Source organism: Ambystoma mexicanum, chromosome 7p, assembly GCF_040938575.1.
Source record: "Ambystoma mexicanum isolate Mex_15411 chromosome 7p, UKY_AmexF1_1, whole genome shotgun sequence".
Lineage (NCBI taxonomy): Eukaryota > Metazoa > Chordata > Amphibia > Caudata > Ambystomatidae > Ambystoma > Ambystoma mexicanum.
In genome coordinates this window covers 370,255,721-370,278,798 of record NC_090939.1, presented here as the reverse complement: position 1 = coordinate 370,278,798, position 23,078 = coordinate 370,255,721, and positions in this window count along the sequence as shown.

The following is a 23,078-nucleotide window of genomic DNA, read 5'->3' as shown; positions in this document are numbered from 1 at the left end:
CCCCTCCTTAATCAGGGCCAATGGACCTCTGACTGGATGGCCATAGAGAAGTTCGAAGGGACTGAATCCTACTCCCTCCTGAGGGACTTCTCTATATGCAAAGAGGAGGCATGGCAGTAGAAGGTCCCACTTTCTTCTAAGGGGTTCTTCTAAAGCACCTATCATGCTCTTAATATTTTTGTTGAACCTCTCTACCAGCCCATTGGTTTGGGGGTGGTAGGCAGTTGAGAACTTGTAGGTGACTCCACAGGTTTTCCACATGGTTTGCATGTAGTGGGACATAAAATTTGGTCCCCTGTCAGATATCACCTCCTTAGGAAAACCTACTCTGGTAAAAATACCAAGTAGGGCCTTAGCCACAGCCAGAGCCGTAACAGTCCTCATAGGTATGGCTTCAGGAAATCTAGTGGCATGGTCCACTACAGCCAGGATAAACCTGTTGCCTGAAGTTGTGGGAGGGTCAAGAGGACCAACAATGTCAATCCCAACCCTCTCAAAAGGAATTCCCACCACTGGGAGAGGCACTAAGGGTGCCACATTCTTGGATCCACTCTTGCCAGAGGTTTGGCAAGTGTGGCAGCTTCTGTAGAATTTGTCTACTTCTGTACCCATCTTAGGCCAGCAGAAGTGCAGAAATAGCCTTTCTTTGGTCTTCTTAAAACTTAAGTGACCAGCCAAAGGTACCTCATGGGCTAACTGCAGAAACTGGAGTCAGTTCACTAGAGGTACTACAAGTCTTTTGTAGTCTCCAGGGGTTGACTCAGTTGGTTCACTGTAGAAGAGGCTGTCTTCCCAGTGCAACCTATACTTCCCAGGCTCAGTCCCATTGAGCTGAGAAGCTGCCTGTTGGCGAAGACCTTCCAAGGTAGGACACTCTTTTTGTCCTTTACTGAAATCTTCTCTGTTGGGTCCACCTTCTGCCAGTAAAAACTGTAGCTCAGGATGGTCAACAGGGTCAAGATCTCCTACCAAGGTAAGATCCTCTTCTAGATCTGATTCCTCAGTATCTAGTTTGACAATACAGGGTTGAACCTCACACTGAGCCTCAGCTGGTGTGGGCGTCACACGTGTGACTTTGGGCAGTCTCTGAGATGTCCTTCTGGGCACATGAGTGCTTGCTGTGTTCTTCCTGGCAGACTTAGGTTTCCCCTTTGTCTTTTCTTGCCCTGCAATGGCAGTAGTTAAGTCCTGCATACTTGGGGTGATAGCTTCCTCTATCATGTCTCCAGGAGAGCCTCTTAAGGTTCTCTCCCTTGCAGACCTAGTGAGCTCCTGCTTCCTTCTGCTGGAGGTCTGGGGGTGCTGGCCACAACTCCAAGAGTTTTGAGGTCATTACCCAACAGGACGCTCCCAGGTACGTTATTTTGCACACTTACAGGTATTCTGACAGTCATGTCATTACAATGGATGAGAGCTGGTAACTGGGGAACCATTTGCACAAGGTCTCCAGCTAACTTGGTTAAGTGTTTGGGTGCCTTAGCAACATCCTCCACCTTGAAAAAAACATTCATCAACCACAGTTATGCTGGTTCCGGTGTCTCTGATGGCAGATGTCTCCTGTCCATTCACAAGAACACTATCTTTATAATACTCTTTAGTATTATTTGGGATTGAGTTATAGACATCTAAATTATGTTGTTCCCAAAGACCCAAGGACACTAAAGAAACACTAGCTGAGACTCTCATGGGCTCATCAGCTAGTAGCTGAACGTTTCCACTGGTCATAGGTACTTCATCCACCTGGGAGAAGGCTAAGGAGACAGTGTTGATCCCTGAAGGTTTACCCTTACACTTGGGATCTCCTTTCACATGGCCAGACAACCCACAAACAAAGCACTTCCCAAATGCTCTCTGGAATGGGGGTTTGCCCTGGCCCCCATCTGGTGTGGAACCAGTTGGTACACTAGCCTGATTCGGTTTATCTTGTGGCTTACCCTGGTTATGTTTGGGGCCCTCCTTTGGATTAGAATTATTGGAATTCTATTTGTTGTCTTTCTTTGGCTGCTTCCCCTCATCCTTCTTCTGAGTAGCCCCAGAATCTATCCTTGTGAGTGGCCTTGTTGGCAACCCACAAGTCAACAGCCTTAGCTAGCTTCTTAGGATCTACCTCCTTTGAATCAGCCAAGTGCTGTCTAAGCTCAGCAGAGCAGACATCAAAAATAGACTCCAACATTACAAGGCTCCTTAAACCTTCATAAGTGTTCACTTTGCAACCCTTAACCCAACCATCTACGTTTTTCAAACATTCACACACCCAGGTAGCCCAAGGGGTACCATCATGCTTTTTGAGGGTTCTAAACCTCTTAAGATACTGGGAAGGGGTCTTCCCAAACCTAGCTATTAATGCTAGTTTCACACACTCATAATCCTGTTTATCCTCCTCCCCCAACTCCATTACAGCATCACTTGCAACAGGGGGCAGCCTAGAGAAAAGCCAAGGAATCAACTGATTCCCTGAGATACCTTGAATCCCATGATTGTACTCAAATATTGCTAACCAATCCAAAATATCAAGTTTAGTCTCATACATACCAATCATTTCCTTGGGCATACGGGGTCTCTTAGGGCTGCAAGACCTAGAAGACTCTGGGAGAGAAGCATTTTCTAGAGACAGTTTCTTCATTTCTAGTTCATGGTTCAGCTCCATTTCTCTGAGCCTTAACTCTTGATGTTTCATGGCAGTTTGTGCATCAATATGTTTCACTTCCAATTCAGGTCTCATTTTCTCAAGTGAAATACATTCAGGAGTACGTGTAGGACCTGTGGGGGTCCCTGTGGACAGAGGTTGTGCATTCTGAGCAGGTAAGGGAGTTGCAGGGTTTCCTAGCAAGGACTCATCTACTTCTTCACAATTAACACTCTCAGAATCAGAAACATCAAAATCCACATTTGCTGACTTTTTCCCATTAACTTTGCAACCAGTTCAGATTATTTTCCTTTACCAGAGATATTCTTATCCCTACACATGGTTCTCAGAACCTCAGCAGTATAGAGTAAAAGACTCTCTTCAGTGTAGTTTTACATATTTGACATGATTTCTTAGTTAAATAGAATTTGTGGTGTTAGCCTTGTGGTTAGTTGAACCCAAGCAACAGCAGCACTCTAAGTGCAATCACTCTACTTCCAAATCCTCACCGCTGTACACCAGTGTTAGGCTGAATCCTGTGCAGTGCCCTTAGGGACCACTACACACAATTAAGACTACAGGTGGCAATACAAGTTTTACCTTTGGTACAAGCCTGTACTACTATGTCAGAGTGGTAGCAGTGGCGGAGCAGTCAGGCTTATCTCAAGAGTATATGAGCAGTAGCAGAGATTACACAAAGGGACCACAATTACTGTGACTCAAGCAAACACTGACTCAAGGTTTCAGGTAAAAAATATAAGTAAATTTATTTTTAAACCATTCATTATTAACACAACACTTCTATTAAACTCAAATAAAAACCACACGTTAAATACACTACAACTAACCAATTCAGTTTGTACAGTATGTCTCAAGGTAAGTACCCTGTGTTTGAATGAACCGGTGTTAGGCACAAAACACGTTACCGCAAACACAATTGCGATCACTTTTTGACAGTTCGGTCTACTAGTCTACTAAATAAATGTATATCCGTGACATGAAATGCTACCGGGGAAAAAATACGCTTAGCACCTGAGCTACCCAGATGGAGTTGGAGGCAAAAATCACAGGCAATATTTTGGTTAGGCAGGCAGAATCAAGAAACACTCAGAGACAGGAGTTCAAAAGTCAAAGGGCCGGAGCCAGGGTTGCCGAAGATCACACAGTCAGACAGTTCACGATTCTACGTAGCCAAAAGCACTTCGATATTGTCAATGTTCGGAAGCAAAAGTTATAAAGGAGGAGGGAAGACAAGGGCAAGCCTTGGAAATGAAGAAAAGGGATTCACCCAGTTTCCTCAAGCAGAACACGGTACCTTGTTCCAATGGTGCAGCTGGTGTCCTGGCAGTTGTTCCTGTTGGTTTGCCGCAGACCCACGATTACTGGAGCTTTGTTGTGAAGGAGGACGTCTGAAGTGGGTCTGCACCACACAGGAATGAAGCCGGCAGCAGCGACGAGGAATAAAAGGTGCGCTCCTTAAAAACAGGAGAGGCTCTTCAGGTGGCTATCCGGACCACTACAGCAACGTGCAGAGGATTCTCTGGCCGTAGAAGATGAGCTGGTTATGCCCATCAAGCTCAAGGGAAGAAGACTCCAGACTGGATCTTCTCTAAATCGTTGAAGGGACGATAGCTCTGGACTGCAGCAGGGCTTCACTGGGACGGGGTAGTTGCAGCAGCCATCGTTCTCTCCACTTCTCTTCAGGTTCCATGTAGTTCCAGAGGCGACTCTCTGACTTCTAGCCCAAGAGACCTGCCTTTTATGCGAAAAACCCCCATTCACACAGCCTGGCTGTCAATCACCCCGCAGAGGGGTTGTCCAGCCCGGACAACTACCCTGACCAATCATGACAAAGTGCGACTTGGGTTTCCTAGGATACCCTGTACACCCCTCCCTCAAATTCAGCCCACCTCGACACCCAGGCGCCTTGAGGAGGGCTTCTGAGCAGAAGCCCGCCAGAAGACAGTGAACAAAGAAGGCAAACCTAGTTTGCCGCGCAAAGTAAGACACAAGAAGGACTTTAACAAAAAGAAATGGCGAATAAACCCAACCGGAGCCAAAAGAAAGACAATTTGGTCAAGCGGGTTTATGTTCGAGGCTAATATAATAGCCAAGAACAGTACCACAATTATCTAATATAATCGCGGCAGAAAAGTTAGGGTAGATACCACTGCCACCAGCCAAGTCTAAATGTTAAAAGAGCGAAACAATGCTCTAGGAGGTACAGATAAAAAAGGGATACGAATTAACCCTTTCCAGTACTCCATGGAAGATGGGGTGTACTGGATCTGTGGTAGATTGACTAAGTAAAGTTAATGGTAACTTTACCTTTTTCGCTGGGACAGTAGTCGCCTCAGAAATGGAGTTGAGGGAATTCTCAAAGAGAACCCTGTGCCACGGCACTGAAGGTGCTGTGTGACAAACAAAAAGAAGAGGGCTACTGAAGTGGTGTGCTTCAGAGTCCATAATCACAAAAACAGGTAGGAACACCTAGCCAAACACAGGTAAGAGTGGGGGAAAAGCTCTCACTCTTAACAAGTGGAAAAAAATAAAATCCAAAAGTCCAGCAAAGCTGCTGGGGGACTCAATAGGTGTGGAAAATTAGCCATAGATGAGAATTCTCCCTAACACTAGTCCTCTTTCTATCTCCTTTATGTTCGAAGGAGCAGTTGCGCGATTGACAGATTAGAATGCAAGTTCCCCTTTAAAAGGAAGCAGGAAGTAAACATAATGTCCAGTTCGGAACAGCTGACTGCCGCGGTTCTGTTGCTCTGCCGTTTTTCGTGTGTTCCTGAGTAGGCGAGTGTGATGAGGAACCAATAGCGGCCAATACGGAACAAAACAAGAGGGAGGGGGATGAGTCTATGATCACACCAAGCCCATATAATGACAAGTTTAAGAGACACGCGGGAACAAGTAAAAGCCCAGACTACATGTCCCAGAATGCCCCACCAATCAACTATCACACCGGACAATACAAATATAAGAGACACAAGAGAAAAGACACAAACTACATATCCCAGAATGTCCCAACGGATACATAATCAAAACAAAAGCCAGAAAATGGGAATAGAAATCAGCCAAGGAAGACGAAAAAAAAACATGTTTCCATATAAGGGGGTTTCTGGGCAGGCGGGGGTTAAATGCAAAGCTAACTCCATGAAGTTGAAGCTGGGAAGAGGTGAATTAGCCTCAGGTGTAAGGAACCCAGGGCTTGGAACGCCTAACGCTAATTACTGGGGAGGAGACTGTTAGGGAGAATTCTCTGTTTAGGCTGAATTTCCTAGCCTAGTGAGTCCCCCAGCAGCTTTGCTGGATTTTTGGGGTTTATTTTTTTCTCCTGCCAAGAGTGAGACTCTTTTACCCTCACTCTTGGGCATGATTTGAGTGTGTTTCTTTGAATCTAGATGTGTTTAATGGGCTATGGGGTCTTTTACTCCATAGGGCTTCATGGGTGTTTGTGATGTGTGTTACACAGCACCCTCAGTGCAGTGACACAGGGGTGTCCTAGTGACCTGGGACTGGCTACTGTCTCCCAGGGCATGTAAAGTCACCATTGACTTTACTAGTCTTAAATTCTGAACAGGACCAGTACAAACCATCATATTGTGGACGTACTGGCTGGGGCAATTCAATTGCCCCAGGGTCTGTTAGTCGAGGGGGCACGTCTCCGTCCCCCCTGATCGAGTTTTGGCTGGTGGCAGAGGATACTACTTTTTATATTCTACCGCGAATATTTTCCTATGGGATTTGCCATTGTTTTAGGCTACTATCTTTATTTAATTATTTACGGTAGCCTCGAACATGCCGCCGGTTTATTTAATTAATATTAATTCTCCGGTTGGTATTTTTTGCCAAAACTTGATTCTAAAATGGCGTTTGTGTTCTCTTCTGTGACTCCAACCCAAGTCGAGCCCTTTGTTCCACTTTTTGGCGGGCCTCTCCACAGAAGCCCTCCAAAGTGGTGCCACTCTGTCTGGGGTACTTAGGAGGGGTGGAGGGGAATGTAGGCACCCTGGACTGAGTTGCCTAGGCAACTCAAGTCGCACTCCGTCCTGATTGGCCCAAGTGGTGAGCCGGCCGGCTCACCACTTAGCATGTTTGAGTGACAGCTAGGCTGTGTGAATGGGGGTTTGTTGCATAAAAGCAGGGCTTTGGGGACTGGAACTTCACAGGACCTAAGAATCCGACGTGGGAGAAGTTGAGCCGACCTGCCACGACACCACTACCGGGGGAGCCCTGCTGGACCGTCTCACCACTTTTTCCCAACGACAGAGGAGATCTCCCGCCGGAGAGTCTTCTTCCTTTGACTGGTGGGGATAACCAGTTTCACCGTCTTTTCGCTTTCCCGACGTATCTCGTGGCCGTCTTGCCCGTGCCAAGCACCCCGGCAACCGGGATACCACGTTTTACCACGACCGCGAGACAAAGGTACCACCTTAAACCGGAAAACTCAGCGGCTGGTTTCTGCCCTGGTAGTGCAACGACCTTCATCTTTCCTCCACGTCGAGATCTTCTCTTCCCCTGGACGACAACGCAATTTGCACCCACTACTAGGAACAACTGCCACCGCTTGAGGATCCTTCCCACTTAAGGTACCGTGTTCCGCCTGGCTTCCCTTGCTACCGACTGTACGGGGTAGATTTAGCCCCCGGCTTTTGAACCTGGGTTAGTCTGGGACACCCTGGCTAAACTTTCCTAAGCCTCTCTAAACTCTCTTTGACCCCTCTGCAAGACTTTCTAAGCCTTGTGTAACTGTGTGATCTTGGGCGCATTTGTGCTCTGCTCTCTCTAAGAGTGGGCCCAGCCTTTGGACTTTGGCTCACCAGTGATTTTTTGCTCTCTGCCTTGCTAACAATGTTCCTAAATCCTAGAGTGGTGTACCTCTTCATATTCTGTCTTTTTCCCCCCCTTTCTCACAAACTTACTAGAGTGCAATCTAGTTAAGCGCTCACCTCTGTATGAAAATAAGTGGTGTTTTACTGTGATTTTTCTGATAAGGAAAAAGGGGTGTATAGATTACAATAGTAACTGCGTTTAGAATATTTTACAATAAGAGTGCTGGTGCGTTTCAACTGTGTGTTTTTAAATAAATAACTATATACTTTGATACCAAAGCTCTGGTCAGTGTTTGCTTGTATTATTGTATCTGAGTGCCTATTGAGTATACTTTGCATACTGCCTAACTCTTCTTGAGGGAAGTCTGACTGCTCAGCCACAGCTACCATGTAAATCTGGGTGGTACAGACTGCTACCAAGTGGGTTTACTGCCAACACCTGTAGTCTTAAATCTTTTGCAGTGGTCCCCAAGGGAACTGCACAGGTTTCTGCCTAACACTGGGGTACAGCGGTGGGATTTGTATCCCAGGGCATGTAAAGTCACCATTGACTTTACTAGTCTTAAATTCTGAACAGAACCAGTACAAACCATCATATTGTGGACGTACTGGCTGGGGCAATTCAATTGCCCCAGGGTCTGTTAGTCGAGGGGACACGTCTCGTACCCCCTGATCGAGGTTTGGCTGGTGGCAGCGGATACTACTTTTTATATTCTACCGCAAATATTTTCCTATGGGATTTCCCATTGTTTTAGGCTACTATCTTAATTTAATTATTTATGGTAGCCTCGAATATGCCGCCGCTTTATTTAATTAATATTAATTCTCCGGTTGGTATTTTTTGCCAAAACTTGATTCTAAAATGGCATTTGTGTTCTCTTCTGTGACTCCAACCCAAGTCGAGCCCTTTGTTCCACTTTTTGGCGGGCTTCTCCACAGAAGCTCTCCAAAGTGGTGCCACTCTGTCTGGGGTACTTAGGAGGGGTGGAGGGGAATTTAGGCACCCTGGACTGAGTTGCCTAGCCAACTCAAGTCGCACTCCATCCTGATTGGCCCAAGTGGTGAGCCGGCCGGCTCACCACTTAGCATGTTTGAGTGACAGCTAGGCTGAGTGAATGGGGGTTTGCTGCATAAAAGCAGGGCTTTGGGGACTGGAACTTCAGAAGTCGCCACAGGACCTAAGAATCTGATGAGGGAGAAGTTGAGCCGACCTGCCACAACACCACTACTGGTGGAGCCCTGCTGGACCGTCTCACCACTTTTTCCCAACGACAGAGGAGCTCTCCTGCCGGAGAGTCTTCTTCCTTTGACTGGTGGGGATAACCAGTTTCACCGTCTTTTCGCTTTCCCGACGTATCTCGTGGCCGTCTTGCCCGTGCCAAGCACCCCGGCAACCGGGATACCACGTTTTACCACGACCGCGAGAGAAAGGTACCACCTTTAACCGGAAAACTCAGCGGCTGGTTTCTGCCCGGGTAGTGCAACAACCTTCATCTTTCCTCCAAGTCAAGATCTTCTCTTCCCCTGGACGACGACGCAACTTGCACCCACTACCAGGAACAACTGCCACCGTTTGAGGATCCTTCCCACTTAAGGTACCGTGTCACGCCTGGCATCCCTTGCTACCGACTGTACAGGGTAGATTTAGCCCCCGGCTTTCGAACCTGGGTTAGTCTGGGACACCCTGGCTAAACTTTCCTAAGCCTCTCTAAACTCCCTTTGAACCCTCTGCAAGGCTTTCTAAGCCTAGTGTAATTGTGTGATCTTGGGCGCATTTGTGCTCTGCTCTCTCTAAGAGTGGGCCCAGCCTTTGGACTTTGGCTCACCAGTGACTTTTTGCTCTCTGCCTTGCTAACAGTGTTCCTAAATCCTAGAGTGGTGTACCTCTTCATATTCTGTCTTTTTCCCCCCCTTTCTCACAAACTTACTAGAGTGCAATCTAGTTAAGCGCTCACCTCTGTATGAAAATAAGTGGTGTTTTACTGTGATTTTTCTGATAAGGAAAAAGGGGTGTATAGATTACAATAGTAACTGTGTTTAGAATATTTTACAATAACAGTGCTGGTGCGTTTCAACTGTGTGTTTTTAAATAAATAACTATATACTTTGATACCAAAGCTCTGGTCAGTGTTTGCTTGTATTATTGTATCTGAGTGCCTATTGAGTATACTTTGCATACTGCCTAACTCTTCTTGAGGGAAGTCTGACTGCTCAGCCACAGCTACCAGGTAAATCTGGGTGGTACAGACTGCTACCAAGTGGGTTTACTGCCAACACCTGTAGTCTTAAATCTTTTGCAGTGGTCCCCAAGGGAACTGCACAGGTTTCTGCCTAACACTGGGGTACAGCGGTGGGATTTGTATTGAGTATACACTTTAGAGTGCTTTAGGATACCTTAGTGCAACTAACCACAAAGCTTAGCAATGAAAAAGTAATCTTTCGAACATATCAACTATGGAAACTTATAGTCAAGAGTCCCTTGCTACAAAAACTGCTGATTGTTTAAGAGTATTATGTAAGCATAAGAACCTCCTGACTAAAGGCAAGAAAATGGAGTTAATAGAAAGGTTGTTAGCTAACCAAAGTCTGGATGATGGGTCTGAGGAACCTACCATGCCAGAACATGTAGATAACAGTCTAGAAATTGATATTGATCAAAATGTTGATAATCTTGAGGAAGAGTCAGAAGAGGAGGGTGAGGCTGCTGTGACTATCCCCCCTAGGCCTCTGTCTGCTCTACCTGCTGTACCTACTGGGCCTTTACCAAGTCCCATACTAAGTCCTCAATATCTCGAATTAGAGAAAATGAAACTTGAACTAGAGTTCAAGAAACTGAATACTCTGGCTGAACAGAGATATCAGGAAATGAATCAAGAACTAAGGCTAAGGGAAATGGAGCACAAGCATGAGCTAGAAATGAAGAAAAATTATCTGTTGAAAATGCTTCTCTCTCTGGCTCCTCTAGAAGTTCCAGTCCTAAAAGACCCTGGATGCCTAAAGAATTGATTGGTATGTATGAGCCTAAGTTGGATGTGTTGGATTGGTTGTCTCTGTTTGAATATAATCATGGGCTCCAGAACATCACAGGAAATGACTTACTCACCTGGTTGTTCTCTAGGCTTCCCCCTGTTGCAACTGATGTGGTAATGGAGTTCGGGGAGGAGGATAGGAAAGAGTATGAATGTGTGAAACTAGCTCTGATAGCTAGATTTGGGAAGACCCCTTCCCAGTATCTTAAGAGGTTTAGAACCCTCAAAAAGAATGATGGAACCCCTTGGGCTACCTGGGTGAGTGAATGTTTGAAAAACTTAGAGGGATGGATTAAGGGTTACAAGGTGAACACTTATGAAGGTATGAAAAATCTTTTTATGTTGGAGTCAATTTATGATGCCTGCTCTCCTGAGCTCAGACAGCACTTGGCTGATCTGATTCAAAGGAATTAGATTCCAGAAGACTAGCTAAGGCTGCTGACTTGTGGGTTGCCAACAGGGCCACTCACCAGGATTCAGCGGTCACTCAGAAAAAGGATGAGGGAAAGCAGTCACCTAAAGTGAATCCAGAGAATTCTAATACCTCACATCCCAAAGAGGGCCACAAACAACAAAATAACCAGGGTAAGCCCCAGGGTAAACCGAATCAGGATAGTGTACCTTCTGGTCAACAACCAGAAGGAGGTCAGAACAAGCCACCCTTTCAGAGAGCATTTGGACAATGCTATGTCTGTAAGGCTACTGACCATATCAAAGGGGATCCCAGATGCAAGGGTAAACCTGCAGGGATCAGCACAGTCTCCTTAGCCTTCACTCCTGAGGATGAAGTACAGATGGCTAGTGCCCACTTTGAACTCTTTGCTGAAGAACCCTTGGGTCTTCAAGCAACTGTAAACTTAGAGCCTATGGGTCTGGTTAGTCCCCAGAATAGGGTTGTGTATAACTCCCTACCTGTTAACTCTAAGGTGTATTATGTGGACAGTGTTCTTGTCAATGGCCAGGATACTCCTGCCAGGAGAGACACTGGGGCCAGCATAACAGTAGTGGACGAAAGCTTCTTTCAACCTGAGGATGTGGCAAAAGCACCCAAAGGTCCCACTAAAATGTCTGGAGGCACTGTCCAGATGGTTCCTATTCTACCAGCCCTCATTCAGTGTAACAACATGACAGTGAGGATCCCTGTCAGTGTTCAGACTGAGGTGCCTGGGAAGGTCCTGTTGGGGAATGACCTGAGAACTCTAGGAGTAGTGTCACATACCCCCAGGCCTCCCAGTATGGAGAACCAGAACCTAACCAAATTGGCTAGAGAGGCCACCTTAAGGGGCCACTCTAAGCCTGTGGGAACCTCTACTGAGACCCCCACTACAAGCCCTTGTGTTGGTAAGTTGACCTCTAACCCAGGCACATTTCAGGCTAGTACATTAGGGAAATGGGAGCCCCAACCAAGCTCCATCATTGTTCCCCCAGTTTCAGAGTCTGTGACCTCCCCTGCTTCTGAGGAAGAAGAGGATAGACCTACTGGACCCTTACCTGGGCCTGAGAGAACTGGTAATTCTCAATGCTGGTGGAAAACCAGGAAAGAAAAGTCTAAGGCCAAAAACATTCAGACTGTTGGACCTTCTACTGAAGACCCCAACTCAAATCCTAATATTAGGGGGGAAACTCCTAAAGAAGGTAAGGTTAGATCGAAGAGGAAAGGGAAAGCAAGTACACTGCCTAACCCCAACCCCTCCAACCAAGAGGCCTAAGACCCAACCTGCTCCCACGAGAGAGGTGGTGAGGAACCTTGGAGGCCCCTCTAGATCTAAGGGAATCCTTTATAAGGACCCCTTGAAAAAGCCTGACGCAGGTTCAGTAGTTGTACCAACTTCCGAGGGACTGGTCAACCAGATCCCCTATAACTTTAAAAGACTGATGTTCCTCAAAGGGTTTGTAGGTCATATAGCTTACAAAGGAAAACCTTTGATTTGGCCATAGAACATAGGTCAAGGTGTCACCATCAAAATGCTGATGGACTCTCTAGGATGTATGTAATCGACTAGAGGTATGAGGTTCATCCAGAAGTGGATTAAATCCTCCTGTCCCTTAGTCTGGGGAGGGGGGGGCGAGTGTTAGGGAGAATTCTCTGTTTAGGCTGAATTTCCTAACCTAGTGAGTCCCCCAGCAGCTTTGCTGGATTTTTGGGGTTTCTGTTTTTCTCCTGCCAAGACTGAGACTCTTTTACCCTCACTCTTGGGCATGATTTGAGTGTGTTTCTTTGAATCTAGATGTGTTTAATGGGCTATGGGGTCTTTTACTCCATAGGGCTTCATGGGTTTTTGTGATGTGTGTTACACAGCACTCTCAGTGCAGTGACACAGGGGTGTCCTAGTGACCCCCCAGTATAGACTCCATACCCTGGGACTGACTACTGTCTCCCAGGGCATGTAAAGTCACCATTGACTTTACTAGTCTTAAATTCTGAACAGAACCAGTACAAACCATCATATTGTGGATGTACTGGCTGGGGCAATTCAATTGCCCCAGGGTCTGTTAGTCGAGGGGGCATGTCTCCGTCCCCCCTGATCGAGTTTTGGCTGGTGGCAGTGGATACTACTTTTTATATTCTACCGCAAATAATTTCCTATGGGATTTCCCATTGTTTTAGGCTACTATCTTAATTTAATTATTTATGGTAGCCTCGAACATGCCGCTGTTTTATTTAATTAATATTAATTCTCCGGTTGGTATTTTTTGCCAAAACTTGATTCTAAAATGGCGTTTGTGTTCTCTTCTGTGACTCCAACCCAAGTCGAGCCCTTTGTTCCACTTTTTGGCGGGCTTCTCCACAGAAGCCCTCCAAAGTGGTGCCACTCTGTCTGGGGTACTTAGGAGGGGTGGAGGGGATTTTAGGCACCCTGGACTGAGTTGCCTAGGCAACTCAAGTTGCACTCCGTCCTGATTGGCCCAAGTGTTGAGCCGGCCGGCTCACCACTTAGCATGTTTGAGTGACAGCTAGGCTGAGTGAATGGGGGTTTGCTGCATAAAAGCAGGGCTTTGGGGACTGGAACTTCAGAAGTCGCCACAGGACCTAAGAATCCGATGAGGGAGAAGTTGAGCCGACCTGCCACGACACCACTACCGGTGGAGCCCTGCTGGACCGTCTCACCACTTTTCCCAACGACAGAGGAGATCTCCTGCCGGAGAGTCTTCTTCCTTTGACTGGTGGGGATAACCAGTTTCACTGTCTTTTCACTCTCCCGACGTATCTCGTGGCCGTCTTGCCCGTGCCAAGCACCCCGGTAACCGGGATACCACGTTTTACCACGAACCCGAGACAAAGGTACCACCTTTAACCGGAAAACTCAGCGGCTGGTTTCTGCCCTGGTAGTGCAACAACCTTCATCTTTCCTCCAAGTCTAGATCTTCTTTTCCCCTGGACGACGACGCAACTTGCACCCACTACCAGGAACAACTGCCACTGCTGGAGGATCCTTCCCACTTACGGTACCGTGTCCCGCCTGGCTTCCCTTGCTACCGACTGTACGGGGTAGATTTAGCCCCCGGCTTTCGAACCTGGGTTCGTCTGGGACACCCTGGCTAAACTTTCCTAAGCCTCTCTAAACTCTCTTTGAACCCTCTGCAAGACTTTCTAAGCCTAGTGTAATTGTGTGATCTTGGGCGCATTTGTGCTCTGCTCTCTCTAAGAGTGGGCCCAGCCTTTGGACTTTGGCTCACCAGTGACTTTTTGCTCTCTGCCTTGCTAACAGTGTTCCTAAATCCTAGAGTGGTGTACCTCTTCATAGTCTGTCTTTTTCCCCCCCTTTCTCACAAACTTACTAGAGTGCAATCTAGTTAAGCGCTCAACTCTGTATGAAAATAAGTGGTGTTTTACTGTGATTTTTCTGATAAGGAAAAAGGGATGTATAGATTACAATAGTAACTGTGTTTAGAATATTTTACAATAAGAGTGCTGGTGCGTTTCAACTGTGTGTTTTTAAATAAATAACTATATACTTTGATACCAAAGCTCTGGTTAGTGTTTGCTTGTATTATTGTATCTGAGTGCCTATTGAGTATACTTTGCATACTGCCTAACTCTTCTTGAGGGAAGTCTGACTGCTCAGCCACAGCTACCAGGTAAATCTGGGTGGTACGGACTGCTACCAAGTGGGTTTACTGCCAACACCTGCAGTCTTAAATCTTTTGCAGTAGTCCCCAAGGGAACTGCACAGGTTTCTGCCTAATAGAGACTCAACAGGGTTAAAAGCATCAGAAAACAGCTCAACTTGGCTCTCGTTTTGCAGGAGTGGAAGAAGGCTGACAGAGTTGACTCGGAATGGTACGAGGCAGTACCCCATATCGGTGGGCGTATTAGAGATAAAAGGAAAACTCACCAGAGTGTATCGAACCGAACCTGTAGTCAAATCCGACTTCGCAGCAGATGAAGACACCTGAGTCCCAACGGCCAGTGTGGAACGGCTGGCTCCGAGCACCGGCTGTAGAGCTTGAACAGAAAGAGCTTGAACAGAAAGGCTCTGAACCATTCGGAAGTGTTGAGTAAACGCTCGAGTCGGAATATTGCTGCTTTGAACAAAGAAAGGCTGCCATTCCTGTGTTCTCCATATTTTGAACTGCATTCATTTGTGGACAAGCAATATTGCAATCCTTGAGTTTTGTCTTTTGAGCAACCTGGAAGACCCTTTATTTTGGTTTTGCTGCTATGAACTCTAAGTGAAGTTAATTGGATAAGAGAAGTTCGGGTACAGAACCATTTAACCTCTGGTGAGCTGTAAGAATAAAATACTATTGGGTAACTTACCTTCTTGTCTCTGGCTCACTACTTTACAGCGAGGACTGTGTTTTTGAAGCCAGCATTCAAGGTAAGCTAACATAGGACCCCTTCTCACATACAAATTCTGATGTTTAACAAAGGGCTAAGTCTATTGACTATCCTTCTTCTTTCCCGCCACCTTCCCTTTTTTTACTCTAATACTGGTGGGTGAATTTGACAGCGGGGAAGCAAGTGTGTCCCAGCGTGCTAGAACACTATTTGAAGGTAAAATTACCTTTTTCATGTAAAAATCTACACTAGCACTGAAAGACTTAAAGCACCCTTTCTCAGACCAATTCTGATGTTAAGCAAATGGAAATGGAATTATGGGATATGTAGTTTCACACATTAGAAACAATAAGGCCATTGACTATTCTTCCTGCTCTTCCCTCTTCTTTCTCCTGGTAGTTATTTACTGTTGAGCGAATTCGGTAGCAGGGAAGCAAGTGTGCCCCAGCTCGGTAGAAACTTATTGAAGGTAAAATGACTTTTTTCCTATGCAAAAATCAACACTAGCACTGGAAAGACCAAAAGCACAATGGTACTATACCGTTCTTGTTAATCAGATACGGTTAAACACAGTTTTTTTGCTAACTAGAGACACACTATGCTTCAGCTAACATTGATCTATTTTATACTACTATATTCACAGGAATTGTATTTAGCAGAATACTTTGCCTTTGAGGTGGAGCTATAAATATTTCACTCGCTTACTGAATGCTAGTGGAAAGACACAGCGGGAAACCACGGGAATCGGAACTTTTTGCAAAGCTGTAAATAGAAAACGTTTTCTAAATGGACGTTTAAAGGTACAAATGAGATTGCCTTGATTTACAGATATCTTTAACCCTGGCCCTCTGTATGGTGCACCATTTGGGGGCTTATAATTGCTTGAACTGACAGGAATGTACAGTAAGGGGGATTTTCTTGGTTTCTATTTGAAGACAGTTGGGGACTTAGTGGCCCAATTTTAACAATGGTAATTCATTTACCCCTGTTTTTTGCATTAGGAGGTTAACTAACCCCGAGCATCTTGGGTCCGAGTATATAACAAAATTGAAGTTTGCTCCCCATTTATGAAATAACGGTAGCATACTGAGGGAGCTCAGGAATTGTGTTTTTTAACAATGTTGTTTGTCTATGTTTTTTTAGCATTATGTAATGTTTTAAATCATGGTGTTGTTGTTTTATACGTTGTAGCACTGATGAAGCCTTTGAATAAGTCTACTAATCTTGAAGAAGAGGTTGACCAATGGTTCTGTAAAATCTGGCCAATTGATGTCAAATCGAAACTTTACAAAATGAAATCCAATGATGAGAGGAATAATCTTGGATACTTATAGTTGATACATCATGGTGGACTGTCAAAGTAGGAATATTACTACTGTAAAAGTTATTTAGAATGTCTCTATTCAAACTAGATTTGATTGTGAAGATGAATGGTAGAATGGTGTGTTAGTGATATACACATAGGAGAAATGTCTACACAAAAATGCGCTATTTGCACAAAAAACCTTTGTTCACAAAAATATATGTTGATTGGAAATTAATTATTGTCTTATAATTGTTTAAAAATGATGTATTTTATGAAATTGTAACAGAATAAAATGATATATTTTTAATAAGAACACACTCTCTGGTCCTCAGCATGTGCTTTCTGAAACACATTTATTGAATTTTTCAACACATAGGGCATCCTCTCTGTTTAGTATATATTGGACTCACCCCAGATGCCCATGTAGGGGTCCCCACCTTTGTTTTTGGATTAGTATAGTTTGGAGTCTTAGGCATTTTAGACCCTACCTTACCGGGTCTACCATCAAAGTCCAAACAGATCATAAGCCCCTGAAGTGGCTTATGCAGATGACGGGTGAGAACCCGAAACTGCTCAGGTGGTCCATTAGCCTGCAAGGGCTAGACTTCACTATAGAGCATAGACCAGGAGGGAACAGTCACGATAATACAGATGGCCTTTCCAGAAGGTATGTTGACCATCTGGATGAGGGTGTCTATCTTGTGGGAGATTAGGCACCCTCACCTCAGTCTGAGGTGGGGGGCGACTGTGATGCTAGAAATGCATCAGAGGTACAGGGCCTCCATATCCTTGTCCGGTACTGTTTTTTATCGTGTGTTCTGTCGTGTTTTCCATGCAGGAGTTCAAGTGGGACTCCTGGCGGTGCAGCTCTCTCCTTTGGTTTTGGTGAACAGACCCATGGGATACCCTTATGGCACCCATGGGTAGGGGTACAACCCTGTACCCCAAGTGTATGTTTTTGGGCACCTGTATGTGGCCCACAGAGCAGGGTATGGGCTGGTGGCAGCTCCGTGTTGAATTGACTGGTGCCCTGAGCGTCCTCCATTTTGGGATGCCCAGGCCCTGTCATTGGAATCAGTAGATTCCTGATGGAGAACAAGATAGCCCCTGTGGACTCTTGCCTTCCATCGCCTGTTACCTTGATCTTCCCGAAGTCCTGGGAAGCCCTGACTCTGTCCCTACCCCCTGACTCGCTGTTGGGTGGAAGTTCCATATATGGTAGTGTGGGGAAGTGCTGACCAGACTGGCTGGAGCCTTCCCAACGACTGTATGTTGTGGGTACGCCTGTGGGTGGGACCTGGGTGAAGGGAGTGTGTGACAAATATGCATTCTGTGTTGTGGATGTCTAGTATCTGGTGTTTGACACAATGATTGAGAAAGCCCTGCCCGAAACTGGTATGAATGCAGTGTGGAGTGTTGAATGGCTGGGTACTTGTCCCAATACACATAACTTGTTGTGAGTGTCTGGAGAAAAGTGAATGGCCTGAATGCACTATGCACCTAATTGGCTGCCTGCCTGCATGAAGCTCTTCTGACCGGTTGGTTGCCTGATTGTGACCCAGCAGAATGAATGGGAGACCAACTAGTATATCTGGGGGCCTCTCACTGCTAGAATTCGTGTTCAGAAGCTGAAGACTAACTGGAGTGAAACTGAAGCTTCACCTTGAAGCCCTGCTGGAAGAGAAGAATTGCTGTTGCCCTTCTTCATCAATCAGAAATCTGCTGTGTATCGAAGGACTGACCCAGAGAGGACCAGGTAAGGCGCCCTCTTCCTGAGCTACGAGGGACTATCGTGCACCAGCTGATCTTTGCCAAAGCTTCTTGTTAGACAGACCTATGACAGGCTGCCCGACCGAAGAAGGGGACTGCTGCGGAATCCCAAAGAGAAGCACCCGGACTGTTGTCCATCACCGTTGACGACCGCTGTCGCCGATTGGAGCCACCGCTCTCAGTTTGCCTATGAACTGCATTTTATCCAAGGACGTTCTCGTCCGCACCGTCGACCACTTTTTCCCGCCTGAGAAAGTTGAGGCCATCGATGCGCCGAGGAACATCCACCGGTGGTTTTCCCGCCACGTGACGACCACAGAGATGCTGACGACTCGACGCCCTTGCTGGGCCACAGTTCTTCAAACTCTTTGCGGTCCAGAACTTTTGTCACTGAGGTGCCCCACGTGCCTTTTCCTTGCAAGACGCCTACGCTCCGTCATCGACGAGCATCACCAGGAATGAAGCTGCTACTTCACTGCCGTGGGTCACCCTTCCATCGCTGGATGTTCGACGACCCGTGGCTCCTGCCTTAAAGGGAGTGCACTCAAGAAGGGCTGTCGATTTCCCGATGAGGAACTCAACAACACCAGGTACCTTGGGGTTGCTGAACTATTGGAAAGACTCTTGTAAACAATATATGGACTGGGCTTGTGGTATATCTTTATTCTACAGGTTGCCCAGGTGGGGGGATCTCCACACAGAACTGAGTCTAGTGATAGGGGCCAGTGTTCTGCCTATTGTTCTAACCAACTGCTTTCCTCGTATATCTATGGTTGGTTACTTTTATTCCTTGATCTGTGTGACATTTGACCAGAGTATAATTGATGCACTTTAATGAGATCTGATAATAATTGTGGTACCATTTTAAACTATGTATATTTGCCATTGTAGATTTTCTGAGCACAAAGTGAGTTATTGTGATAGTGTACATAACCTTGAATATTAATTATATAAAGTCCGTGTTTTAACTAATACAGTGTGTGGACATTCCTTTGTGGGGGCTTGGGGACTGCACTGTACTTAAGAACCAGCCTGCATCATCTCCTGAGAAGCTAGGCCTTGATTTCTCGACCATGTAACAATAATAGAGAATCTTGGCTGGGGTCCTCTGTGCCTCTCCACTACCATATAGAGAGCAGAAGTACAGACACCCCCCTCCAGTCTTTACAGTGCTGGAGTCCAGTGTCGTTACATTGTTGAGATAGTATAGCACCAATCACGATACCTGATGCATCCGCTTCTACATGGAATGGTAGAGCGGAATTGGGATGCTGCAAAACCGGGGCAGAGGTAAAGGCGACTTTAAGAGCATTGAAGGCTTGTTGTTGTTCTGAAGACCAGAGGTAAGGGTGTTTGTTGCTGGTTAGTGCGGTCAATGGAGCCACCAACTCAGAAAAAGAACAAACAAAACGTTGATAAAAGTTTGCGAATCGTAAGAAGGTTTCATGTTAGCGGGTACTGGCCACTCCAAAACGGCTCTGACTTTGATTTGGTTCATACACACCCCTTTGTTTGTTAAGTCGTAATCCAAGAATTCCACTTCCGTGGCATGAAATATACATTTCTCGGCTTTGGCGTATAAACTGTTTTCTCTGAGACGTTGGAGAACTGCCATCACATGTTCGACGTGTTGCTGACGTGAGGGTGAATGAATCAGGATGTCGTCGAGATATACTAATACAAACAGGTTGATCATATCTCTAAACACATTGATAATAACATTCTGGAATGTGGCTAATGCAATGCATAAGCCAAATGGCATGACACAATACTCAAACAGACCGTACCGCGTCTTAAATGCGGTGTTCCACTCACCCCCCTTTTGGATTCTGACCAGATTATAGGCACCCTGCAAATACAGTTTTGTGAACAGGACCAAAATACCTAACTGATCCAGGAGCATGTTTATTAGAGGCAGTGGATAATGGTTCCTGATGGTAATAGCGTTAAGTGCTCTATAATCGATACAAGGTCTTAAATCCCCTTCTTTTATAGGGACAAAGAACAAAGGAGACGCTGCAGGTGAGCGAGATGGATGAATAAACCCTGTGCATAGTGCATTGTCAATATATTCTTTGAGGATGATGTTCTCCTTATGGATGAGGGAGTAAATCCTCCCGTTGGGTATACTTGCCCCCGGGACCTGGTCTATAGGACAATCATATGGCCTGTGAGGGGGTCATTTCTCAGCTCCGGCTTTATCGAATACATCCAAAAAGGTCTGGTATTCTGCTGGTATAGTGTGATTGGTGACTGAACCCACCACCAAGGCAGCATTCGAAAGCTGACGACAAGGACCATAGGTTTTACTGCCACAGCCATCGCAACAATGGAGCTCACAATACCCAGACATGAAACACACCTTGTGTGTTTGCCAATCCACACACGGGTTGTGTACAGACAACCAGGGAAGCCCCAATATAACCCTGTATTGGGGAGCGACAATCAAATCAAAAACAATGGTCTCCGTATGCCCATCCTTCGTGAACATCTGTATTTCTACAGTCCTTTCAGTAACTAGTCCAGACACCAAAGAGGTGCCGTCCACTGCATTAACAAGTTCGGAATTCTCTTTGGTGGTAACAGGAATTCCATAGTTCCAGGCATACTGTATTTCAATATAGTTGCCCGTTGCTGTCATGATGCATACCCCCGGGCATCCAGACCACGTCCATCAGCCCCGGGAGCAGGCATCATGTCGCCTTGAGAAAACCCAGCAACCCCTGCTAGGGGCTGTCTGGGTTCAGTCCTGGCGCCTATGGCGCCAGACTCATATGGGACATCAGTCCTGGCGCCTATGGCGCCAGGCTCATAGGTGCACACTTACCTGATGCAGACCATGCTGCAAGAAGATCCAAGCCTGTGTGAGGCCTGGAAGGGACTACTTTACCTTAGGGACTATTTTGTTACTCGGGTGTGGTAGGGGAGGAAGACCTACCTGGGACTACTTTGGGGGCTATTTAAACCACGCCCGAAGAGCAGCACACGCTTCACGTTATTCTGCATCCAGCAGCGTAATGCTCACCGTGCCAGCAGCAGCATCCAGCCTTCTGCCACGCCCGCCTCAAACCTAGAGCACCTAGAAAGAAGGAAAGAAGCAAAGGTTAGAACAAGAGTATTACCTGATTTCTTACCTGATTCCGGATTCATCGCATCTTGAAACCAGAGGAAAGACTTTGTTTTAAAAGCGTTGCATCGCCAGCAGCAGCGCCGCGCCAAACTCACCGTTCACGCAGCATCTCTTCGATCCGGCGCTGTCTCTACCTTTACATCACCGAATCCCGGCACCTAAGGGGGACAAGAAACAACAAAGTGAGCAGAGAGAACAGACAGAGACAATCTCTTTAGCCGCCATATGCTTACCTGATTTTACCGCCAGAGGTATAATCGATCAGCACGCCACATCTTCTTATGCCGCACCTGTAAAATGAGGAGAAAGCAGCAAGTTTAACCCTTGGCATTATTCACCGGACAGTGTTGGGTAACACAGAACTTTACCGGAGCTTTCAGCTGTCAATCTTCAAAGCTGCAAGATAAAAGATGAATTGGACAGGAGTGAATTCCAGACATTTTGAACTCTTATAAACTATAGGCTTACTGCTCTTCGCCAGGATCTTTTGGAGTCAGGATTCATCTACAACTCTTCCAATATCTTCAAGCCAGTGAAGTAAGTGGTCATAAACGCGCCCTTGAGTGCTTCGCAGGATGGAGGGCTCATCCTTCAAGAATATAAGGTGAGCTTGCTGAGAGGGCGCTTCAGAGGTGATTAGTGGGGAGGACAGTGGGGGTGCTATCAAGTGAATCCACAAGTGGCTAAACCCATCTCTCCACTTGTAGGAGAATATTTCTACGAGCCAAGCAGACAAGATTAGGAGAGCAGATCCAGTCAGTCATCGCTGCACTACGCATCACGTGGGTGGAGGCCGCAGCAGTCTGTGTCCGACCGACGCCCCTGTGGGAGCCAGGTGAGCATAACGGAACGCAAAGCCTATCTACAAATCCCCACTCGGGCGTATGGAAACCTCAGAAACCGACCAACTGGCCCAACTATTGGGGGAACTTAGGGCGAAAGTGCACTCCGCTCGCCAAGAGACTAATGCCCTTAGAAGAGAACTAATTGTATCGAAGGAGCACACAGATGATCTCGCTAGACAACTGCTGCAAACTCAAGCTGGACAAGCACCCCTACCTGGTTCCGGGGGGAACCCAGCTCCTGTGTTATCGAGTAACCCTGTGTAAATAAACCTACCAGGAAATATTCCATTAGCTCCACCCGAACATTTTGCCGGAGATCCCAAGAAGTTTGCCGTGTTTATGAACCAATGCCGCTTGCACTTCTTATGCAGACCAGGGGCCTTCCCAAACGATCAAGCCAAGGTAGCCTTTGTATTACCATATCTCAGCGGCAGTGCAGCTGATTGGTCAATTCCACTAGTTACTCAGGATGACCCAATTCTTCGGGATTTTCAGGGCTTTCAAACGAGCATGGAAAGACTATTTGCCCGGCACTCCCAAGGACAGGTCCTGGATAACAAACTTTTGTCCCTACGATAGGGTAACCAGGATCTGATAACCTATATCGCAACCTTCAATAGATTGACCGACCGGATGGCCTGAGGAAAAACGAATTACATTGTTTCATCGTGGACTTTGGGGAGAACTTAAAGACGTCTTGGCTCAAGTTGTGAACCCACCTCAGGATTGCGCAGAGTTTATAGATTTAGTG